Below are 11,017 nucleotides of genomic sequence, written 5' to 3' on the forward strand. Positions count from 1 at the left end.
AAAAATACCACAAGTGGTAAGGAAGGACCTGTCAAAGGCAGGAGAGAGGGACAGTACCAACAGAGGTAAAAATTAAATTACCATGGTAAAGGGTAGGAAATAGGACTAGGTTATAGGCGACAATGAGAAAAGGCTAACTTGACTAAAAAATAAACAATTTTGAAGAGAAACTGTCTTAAAAATAATTTTCTACTTAGCTTTGAGAGAGAGAGATGGCTAGCACGCCTGACTAGGAACGTGGCAAACGAGATCTGGAGTAACTAGGAGAGGGACATTATGGGTAGGTCTTACCTGAGAGTTTTTGGTTAGCATGAGCTTGGAAACGGCCATATCGGTTCCAAGGACATAACCGAGGTCCTATTAGTAATTAATGAACAAAGATTTACAACATCAGATGAAAGTTTCTAAACCAAAAGTGAGTGGAGTGAATTTAAATATAGGGTAGAAGCTGCTTTTTAACTGATAAATAGCACTTTATGGCAATTCTAAAAAATGTATTACAATTACTAGACAAAGAAGATTGTTTGCGTTTAACAGACTACCATCTAGAGAGTCAGTACTGCAGCTATTTTTTAAAGATAATGAAAAACTTATTCAAGAATTTAGACATAGCATTTGGATGATTTGCCGATTACTAGAAAGGCAGAGTGAGCATTTTAGACATGTGCACAAGAACATAACAGTTTCATTTACCAAACTGGAATAATCTAGTCCACTACTACACCAGGACATCCAGCTACCAACGGTTTAGCTCAAAGATTTTGTACAGACCCCCTGAACTCGTACAGAAATGTTGCAAAACCCAGTCCCCATGTACAAAATGGAGAAAAGGGTGTTGATACCAATAAAATTGTGTTTAGCAAGGATGAAATTCCAATTTCTGATAACACAAAGAACATTGAATTGTTCTACAAGATAATGACCTGTACAACTGTTCTTGAGTAGAAATACATGAACCAAACCAGACTTCATGAAACACCGTTTGACTGGCACTGCATGAAAGGAAAAAGACCTGCAAAGGTTGTAGCATGGCAAATATGGCAGGCAAGTTACTCAACGGAGAGGATTTTAGTACATCTTTAAGGTATACCTAGGCAAGATCCTAAACAGACTCCATGAATTCTTATGAGCAAGCTAGGTCCCGTTTCTTCTTGACTTTAAGGAAACAATTCAGGAATTGCAAAACAGGAGGCATTCTAACTATGATACAGACCTTTGCTTAAAAGACAGTAAACACTTTGAAGAAGAAAATGAATTTATATTTGCTAGACACTGTGTTAAAATGCCAAAACTAGAAAATTATTTTCCAGTCCTGAACAGTGTGCTGATCCTACCCAACAGACAAACATACAAATTAGTGTCTGAAGTTCCAAAATGTCGAATCCTTAATGAAGAAACTGATTAGTTATCTGCAGTTGGGCTGTGCAATGCACAACTACTGAACTTGCCCTTTCATCTAACAGACATCATCAAATAGACACAGACATAACATTTTACCCTAGTAAAGGGACTATGTTTAATCTAAAAGGAATGGTGACAAAATGTTCTATGTATGCAACTAAGTGGAGGATTTTCATAAAAGTTATACTACAAAAGATAACTGCACGTGTTGCTCAGTAATAAAGCAGGTTTAAAATGTCTACAGACATTTTTTGAACCAATTACAAGCATCTGTGACAAAAAAAAAAACAAAAAACAAAAGAGAGAGATCAAGCCAACCTAAGCAACACATTATCAAACCTTAACTATATTACTGCATGGCAGATCAACAAGAGAGAGAGAATGAACGGATCACAGTCATAAATCACCAAGAGATTTTCCACTTTCTGACTTACTGCATTCCTTTTTGCACCTCATCAGCTTTTACCTTTCAGCCACTGAATCTAGTCTGTTCACCCTCAGCCTCTACTATCATCATAGCTAGTGAGACTGCCAACAAGGGGACAACGAGGTCCATGCATTGAGAGAAAATAAACCTACATTTCAAACCCTGCCAGCATGTATGCAAAGCTGTAGATGTGATGCAGTCTCATTAATCTTCCAAAGCCTTAAATGAAAGCTCTCAAGCCTGTCTTGCCACTTAGCTACCACTACATGCTTGAAACATCTCTCCATAATCAGAGGCTTACAGACTCAGACATGTATGTCTTGCATTACATGCCATTAAGGACCCAACACTCCTTGATCTCTTGCATCTCCACAAGACAAACAGCTCCACAAAGATTCAAAACAAGGATTTAAAGATCTTCAGCAACATACAAATAAAACATATTTAAAACATTTACCCCACCTCTGGGGCACATTTCTTTTACATGTGAAAAATGCAATGACACCCTCACATCCTTCAAGATGAACCCCAACAAATGGATATGCATCTACAAACTTATTCCTAGCTGCACCTGTTTTGTCCTTCTGGAACAGGAGGTACATCATCAGTATGGGTAATGGCAAGGGGTAAATGGTCTCTCTAGACTTACCTGCCTTGTAATTCTTATAATCTCACAAATTGCACTGTTAAGCATTCTGTCACCTAAATTGTTTTGCTCCCTTACAAGCTGTTATGTCATTAGTGGTCCCTAAAAGATAATTGTGCAATAGCAACAACCCACTTACCCTTGGGACAGAACTTTTGGACATTACCTACTCTAGCCCATTCCTCCCAGCCACAATCCACTAACTGTACCCAATTACCAACAATACAATTAGGTATACCACCTGTCCATCTTTATGAGGGATTGTCCCTCTTTGGGCAGCTCTGTCCTGTGAAAAAAACTAAAAAAAAAAAAATGGCAAATGTCCTGAGACTTTAAAACAAAAAATATTTCATAAGTTTTCTCAGTTGTACAAAATAGTTATTTTGTATCTGAAACACCTAAATGTTATATGAAATATCACAAGCAACTCTAATGCTGCAAGAATAAACTTTTATTCAGGCAAAAGGCGATGTTCTGTCCTTTGTAATAATGGCCGTGGGTATGCTCTGTTCTGTTTTGCAAAATCTCACTTTTCTACAAAAAATGTCCCACTTCAGTCTTTTGAAAAGGTGCCAACCCTAAATACAGTTGGAGACCAATTTACCATGTCAAGGGGTGGGCTGTTACTCCTGGCATAAAACTGACAAAGTTTAGACAGATTTTTCAACATAATACACATCTATCTCAAAGGCCTCTGATTTTGCCTCATATTTTGCTGTTCCTCAACTTTTTTCTACTGAAACAATCACTGATGCCACAGAATTTAAACACGTCCCGGACTGTGGCCATTTGTTCTTCCATTATTTTGGCGATGTCTCCGCCTCCTGAACAAGGGACTTGAGAGATATAATACAAGGTTATCTTACAACATTTTGCATAACTATGAAACGTAATTGCGTCAGTCTGATAATTACAAGATGCAACATTAACATCTGCGCTTCTGTGGTATCCCTTAGCAAACGGCTACTTTTACAAACACCGTGACCAGACTGAAAGTCCGCTACAAGGCAAACTACCGTACTTCAATGACTACAGTCTGGCATGGAAGCAGAGTGATTGCGCAAACATTTAATTATACATTTACACCAATCGCCTTGTACATTTGGCTAGTTTACTACCACAGAAAATTACGTACCAAATTCAATTTACTTAAACTTTGATAGTCTACAAGATAATGCAAGTGAGGACATATGTCTTTAACACTGCTTATTTATACACTTGTATTATATTAGCTGTCATGTTGTTCTTAAGAGTGGTAACTCCCACTTTTGTTGAGGGAAAGGTGTTAAAACGGTAGCTCTATTTCAACCTTCCTTACAAACCAAAAACAAATAATATTTCGGAAAATACGAAACATTCCTTTTTGCCCTTCGTTCCGAAAAAAAAAAGAATCTAACCACCACCCCAAAAACATCACTGAAGATGGCCGTAAATATTAACTCCAAGTGCATATAAATCCCACCACACCAACTCATTAATCGGTTTCTAGTAGTACTTACCCGAATCTAACTTTTCTACCAAGGTCGTTTTAAAATCCAATACCTCTCCAAATTCTTATTTCTTCTAAATGATTGTAATACCAGCGTATTCAAATATGCAATCTTAAACTCAACACATTACTTCCTTACGGGAAATCCACCACAGTGCTTGATGACACTATGGAGCGATGGGAGATGTAGTTTGTTTGGGCTCTTAACTGTCCTGTTTAACAACACAAAATAATGGAGTGTAAATCTTAAAAAATGTCACTTCGGGATGCCAATAAAACTGGCGGCCTTGTTTTGGTGAAGATTAGTTGACCATTACACCCTTACTCTGTACAGTAAAAAGCGGAAGAACAGAAAGTGTGTCATCGAAAGGAAGTCATGTCTTCAGATTTTACGGTTATGCCTCTTTGACAGTCTCATTTATGGGAAATACTATGTGCGTAAGACCATGGACTAAAGCCAAAAAATAACATTTAAATGATTATAAAAAGTATTCACTTCCAAAACCGTGTCATAGTCAAACGGGGCCCTATACTTCTGAACTGTACAGATTTTCTCAAAATGTCCCGAGTTTTTCCTCATAATTTTGGCCCATTTTTCATAAAATATTGATTTTTCTGGAAAATTATTGGCAAGTCATTAAATATTAAAAACAAAAATAATAACAGACTTCTGCGTTTCAAACTTTATACCCTTCAGAAATTTCATGATACATCAAACCCTCTTAATCTATCCACTTTCTAAGTTTGTAAAAACAACGTTTACAAATTGTCGCTAAGTATTCACTTCCAAAACCGTGTCATAGTCAAATGGGGCCCTATACTTCTGAACTGTACAGATTTTCGCAAAATGTCCCGAGTTTTTCCTCATAATTTTGGCCCATTTTTCATAAAATATTGATTTTTCTGGAAAATTATTGGCAAGTCATTAAATATTAAAAACAAAAATAATAACAGACTTCTGCGTTTCAAACTTTATACCCTTCAGAAATTTCATGATACATCAAACCCTCTTAATCTATCCACTTTCTAAGTTTGTAAAAACAACGTTTACAAATTGTCGCTATTTTGTGCCCCCCCCCCCTCCCCCTTGGAGGTTGAGAGGTATGAGGCAGGGTAATGGATTGCCCCCCCCCCCCCAATAAACAGCTACCCCAGCCAACACTCCCGCCATTCAAGTGTCCCATTACTTGTCTGTTTCTCCTCAGTAGCCATAAAGACTGTTCAAACTTCTCAATGTGCATACTGTTTTCTGTTTTACTTCTACAATGATTACAAATATATGGATTTATCAAATTTTATAGCACAAACAGTGATAGACATTTGCTAAACAAAGCAATACAGTCTTACAATGAAAACACCTTAGCATTTAAACTTCTCTGACCTTGAAACTCACAAAGAAAATGTATTTGGCCAGTGGTATAAAGTTTGCTTTTGGGTTATTCTCAAATCTTAGGCCCATTGCACACATTTTTATCACAATTAAATATGCATGAGTTCTTTGATTCACCTTCCTGGTTGTATTAAATTATATTCCTTATATAATACAGCACCACTTGTTAGAGCATGTTTTAAATTTGTAGTTTTTAACATTTTTCCACTAAGCCATAAAAGAAAACATACGAACTAATAATAACAAAACTGCCCAATTCAGAGCATTTCAACCATAAAAGGCATTTCTGTCATTACTGTCCACCAATATCAGCCAATATGCAGTCATCTGAATAATTCCACATTAAAGAGATCTGTAGCTAATGAAGAGGTTGCTGCTTGCAAACAATTATTTATTTCTGTGTTTCGTCTACAAATTCAGTGCCTGTTGCCATTGAAGAATAAATTGCCTATGTAAGCTGGTAATATTACAATAGGGAATAGATGGCAAACTGATAAGTTCATAGTTACTAGGCATCTCGTTCAAAGGAGGACATACTCAGGACTCCACCCCCTTAAAGTACAACACTATCAACAATCCAACATACTGTGGGAATAGAACCCACAGCTTTCTACATCAAGAGCAAATATGCTACCTGTCATGCTACTAACAATACTTTTCAATTCTATAGCACAATAGTGATACCATTTGCCAAACAAAACACATGTACATTATAACTAGATTTAGCATGAGCAGCAGTAAACTTCTTTTCTCTTGAAACTCACAGTTCCTTGAAAAAATGCATCTGAAACAGTTCCTTGAAAATGTACATGAAAAATGTATTTGAAAATACACAAGAAACTCAGTTCCTTGAAAATGCACCTGAAAATGTAATTTCTTTAGTAGCTTTGTAGCTGGGGTAGAAGATTCAGGCGCTTGCTTCCTGTAACTAAGGTACAGGGTTTGAACCTGACTAAATTACTAACCACCTGCTACCCCTAACAAGTGCATTTTACACACAGGCATATATATTTATACACTACTACCTCACTTATCTGAAGCAAAAATCTTCACACACTTGAAGCTGTACTTGTCTGAAGCAGGAAACTATTGTCCGTTGTCTTCTATTCAAATTGTGTGCACTCACTGAACAGAAAACATAAACAACAGGTCTGTGTGATGATACACCCACAGATGTTGCAACTGGCTGCAGAGGGTGTTCTTAAAGAAGAACGCCCTTAAAAAAAAAAAACACATAATTTTTTTTTAATTTAAAAAAAATAACATGACAATCCCTGACCAGCAGCCCCCTTCCAGCCAGCAAGGTGGAGCCTAGGCAAATGCATTGGTTGCCTAGTGCTGGATCTGGCTCTGATTGCTGCACCACCTGCAGATTAGATACAGTATCAGAAAGTCACCTACCATTCATTTTTGGGATGTGGAAAAAAAAAACAGAGAACCCATCAAAAAACCACACAGGCACAAAGAAGATACAATTTTTACACAAGAAGCATACTTCTCAACTTTCACTGACTTTGCTTCATATTTTATCTTGTCAGTCATAAAATTCTGTTAAACCGTTGAGGATTACAGTCAGCCAATAATGCCAGACATTAGTTTCATAAGTCTTAGTGTTCATAAAACACACCTTAATGAAAACCTGTTGTGTTCGATAATATTTGAAAACTAACCTTGATTTTGAGCCTTTGCACCCCCCCCCCCATAGCTCTCAAGTATACCTCATTAAGAGGAGTGTTCCTCATTTTGAGTCTTAGAAGGCTCATGTCATTCATTGTTCCTCAATAAAAGTGTTTCTCAACACATTCAATGTTAAGATTTTTTTTAAATATCCATGATAAATAATATTATGCTAATGCCACGGTGGTGCAGCGGTAGCGTTGTTGCCTCACAGCAAGAGGTTCTCCTGTTCAATTCTCAGCTGGAGTGCGGGGAGTGCCTTCTGTGTGGAGTCTGCATGTCCTCTCCGCAGTTGGGTGGGTGTTTGAAAGACATGCATAAATGGGCGTGCCTTCGTTGAAGGTTGAACATCGAGCTGGCACCTCAGCATTTGTCAAAATCTACTGCCAATCATTAGCGGACCGGAGTTCCGCTGTGGCGACCCCTAACTGGGAAAAGCCGAAAGACAACAACAACATGATAAATAATATTGAATCATATTCTTTCATTAAAATAACTTTCATAGGTATAAAATGATACCTTTAACTATCCTCTAAGCTTCCTTGCTGAAGTTGTTAGTATTTGTTTCACATTTTGCCCATTTGTTCCACGTTATGATAGGTAGCATTCCACATTCTAGAGAAAGAAGGTTGAGAGTTGTGGTCCCCCCAATTATTTTTGATTTTGTCCAGACTTCTTGGGCAAAGAAGTTGACAGGTATAAACAGGAAGCACCAGAGGAATGTTATTTATTTATTTACCCAGTTAGAGGGCTAGTCCTCTGAGACCTTTAAAAGTGAAGACCTTGTTACTTGTTAAACAAGACAGGCTACTTATGGAGCAAATATATTTAAAAATATAGATTTTTGCCATAAGACAGTTGACAAAGGAATAATGATACTATTATAATAATTACAACCTTAATACAACAATACAATGTATTTATTTATTTATTGCATTTGTTTACCAGGAAAGTCTGACTAGGTATAAGTACCCCTTTTTAGTGGTGGCCTGGGCGCTTCACAAAAAAACAAAAACATACAACTCATAATCACTAATACAATCAGAGAAATATTTAAATCATAATAGATACATCAGACAAAATAATATTGTTCAATATAGACATTAGTTTCAGGAATTTTTAGAGGTTGTCTTTTCAGGTACAGAGATAAGGGATTTTCTTGGTCTAGCTGCATAAAGATGGCATTGCATGAAGAGGCACATGTTATTAATTACATTATGCTTAAAAATACTGGCTCACAAATTCAAAGATAGTATAACAGCACATCTGCGAAAATTGGTTGTAATTCACAGAGAGTTTTAACCTGGTGACTTTGTACAGGGCATCAAATAGGTAGTTATTTGGTTAAAGTGCAAGGAGTTGTTGATTTGGCAGATATCACCTGGGAGAGAGTTTCATATTTTGTCAGCATAGCTTTCATAAAGTACATGTCTGCAGAAGCTGTGGAAAGGGTTGATATCTGAGAGGTATTTATTAGTGGATCTTAGATTGCGAATGAGACTGTACCATTGAGGGAGGGGGAGATAGAGGGGCATTTGTTAGGATGATGGATGATTTTATGTGCTTTTTTTATCAAATATCTTTTTATTGAGTATTTGTCTTATATAGAATGCAAAATACAAAGAGTAAGAGGTCATAAAACATATGAAACAGTTGATGTTACATAGTGCTTAATATTTAGCAAGTTATTTAAACTATTACACATTTCTACTACAGAAGTACAAACAAACTAAGATTACACTTTGGATTACTATGACGCTATGCTATGTTATGTCATAGTCAGAACATTGTTATATTATAACAGTTCACTTGTATAGTCTGGTTACAAATGAGAGTATAACTGGAGGCACAACAGCAACCTACCTGACATTAATAGTCTACTCTACTATACTCTATATACATATGTACAAGAATGTCACCTTAGTTAGTGGTGTTTGTACAAGAATATCACCTTAGTTAGTGGTGTTTGTACAAGAATGTCACTTTAGTTAGTGGTGTTAGTACTCTCAACTCAGAGTTGTGTTTACTATCTATGTGTAATTAACATTGTTTGCCATTTATGATAAAATATCAGTTAATGCTTTGCAGTACTTCTGATAATATGTTTGGTTCTTTTGGCTTTTTGTATAAAGCTTCTTATCCAAAATATGTTTTTTGTCCATGTTCTTGTATTCTAACCAGGATAGTTTGGATCTGTCCAACCAGTTTTTTGCTATATAAAATTTTAATAAGGTGCATAGTGTTACTGTTATATGTTTGGAGAAACTAGTATTCTTACTTTTGAATATATGCAGTATTGCTGTCTCCCAGGACAAAGTGAATTTTGAGTAACCTGATTTCTCTAAGAGACGTCATAGTGAGCACCATAGTTTGTAAACCGTTTTGCAGCTCCAGAATATATGGAGGATGTCAGCCTCTTTATTAGGGCAAAAAGGACAATAGGGTGACTTAGATGGATTCAATTTGTTAAGGTGTACAGGTGTATGATATGCATTATTGAAGATCATGATCTGGGTGTAAATTATTTTTTTATATGGTGTCAGTTTCATAGTATTTCTAATAGCTAATTCCTTCTGATTGTCTGATATGATACTACATTTTCCTTCCCAGAACTTTGAAAACAGTATTGTATTTTGATATTTAATTTTTACTATTAATTTATATGTATTTTGAGATAATTTTCTTTTTGTATGAAAGCAATTTTTGGATTTGTTGAGCTAGGTTGATATCTTGCTCATTTACAATGATATCTTTGGTTATAGTACTAAGTATAAGATATTTTTAATTATCACCTTATAATTATTGCTTGCGCTAATTAGGTTCTTGATGTTTTCCAGTGAGAGGTTTTGTAGTTGGTAGAAGTCCCATACTGTATTACTGTAGTTTTTTTTATTAATGAGTATTTATCCAGGTTTACCACAGAGTTTGCTAGTTTTATATCAGGGTTGTTATGAATTGGTTGTAGAAGAATAATCGTGTCTTTTAGATTTATTGATATCAGTAATTTCCTGAAAATTTCAGATTTGTTAATTAAAATCGGGTGAATATTTGTAGTCTTAAGAGTTTCTTGATTAATGAATGGAATCATTTTTGGGTTCATTTTAGATGTCATGATGTTTTGGTGGAATAATTTAATCCATATTGGGCACCATTCATTACCTATTGGGTCATAGTTAGCTATTTGCATGATGTGACTAGCATTAATAATGTTGTAGTACAGTTTACAATCAGGAAGGCTTAGACCTCCTTTTTCTTTTGGGGGGTATTCATTTATTGTAACTAATTCTTGTACTTTATGGGTACCATATAAATTTTGCTAGTCGAACTTTTATCTTGTTGAAGAAGGTCACTGGAATTTTCATGAAAGTGGCATTTAAATGGTATAGAAGCTTAGGCAGTATGTTCATTTTGACAATTGAGACTTTTGATAAGGTATAGAGTTTAAGCTTTTTTCATTTGTTAATGTTACCTACTATATTTGTCCAATTTTTAGCTATGTTATTATTGAACATATCTGATTGTGTATGGCTGAAAACTATACCTAAATATTTCAGAGTATATTGTACTTTAACATTAGTCTCTGGAAAATAAAATTCCTTATGTCCCAGGGGGTTGATTGGAAATATGATTGACATATTGGGATTGATTGCATAATTTGATACCAGAGAAAACTTATTGGCCGATAAGATTTTATTTAAATCAGTGTTGGGATACTGGAAGTAGATATTGAGATCGTCTGCAAAAGCTGTGTATTTTATTTGGCTTTTAGATACTGAAATAAGGTGATGATATGTTGAGTGATTAGTAGTAATAATGCTTCTATATAGAGATTAAACAGATTTGGTGAGAGTGGGCATCCCTGTCTGGTGCCATTAATAATTTGTATCGTTAGATTTTTTTTGTTTATTTAAAGAGTTGTAGTTGCTTTACAATATAGCGTTTTGATCATTTTTATGTATTCTTTTGGGAAACAAAATTGAAAAAGTA

At 35.6% G+C, this 11,017-nt stretch overlaps 1 protein-coding gene across 1 annotated transcript in view; it reads right to left on the reverse strand.

Moving 5' to 3' along the window:
- The window catches only part of SLC39A1 (solute carrier family 39 member 1), a 373,077-nt gene extending 368,718 nt beyond the window's left edge, over positions 1-4,359 (reverse strand). The window contains exon 1 of the mRNA XM_044079733.1: positions 3,974-4,359. The gene's annotated coding sequence lies outside the window, so the exon portion shown is untranslated. The remainder of the gene's footprint in view (positions 1-3,973) is intronic.
- Positions 4,360-11,017: the final 6,658 nt, after the last annotated feature.

Source organism: Protopterus annectens, chromosome 8.part0, assembly GCF_019279795.1.
Source record: "Protopterus annectens isolate FY-2018-M chromosome 8.part0, PAN1.0, whole genome shotgun sequence".
Taxonomy (NCBI): domain Eukaryota; kingdom Metazoa; phylum Chordata; order Ceratodontiformes; family Protopteridae; genus Protopterus; species Protopterus annectens.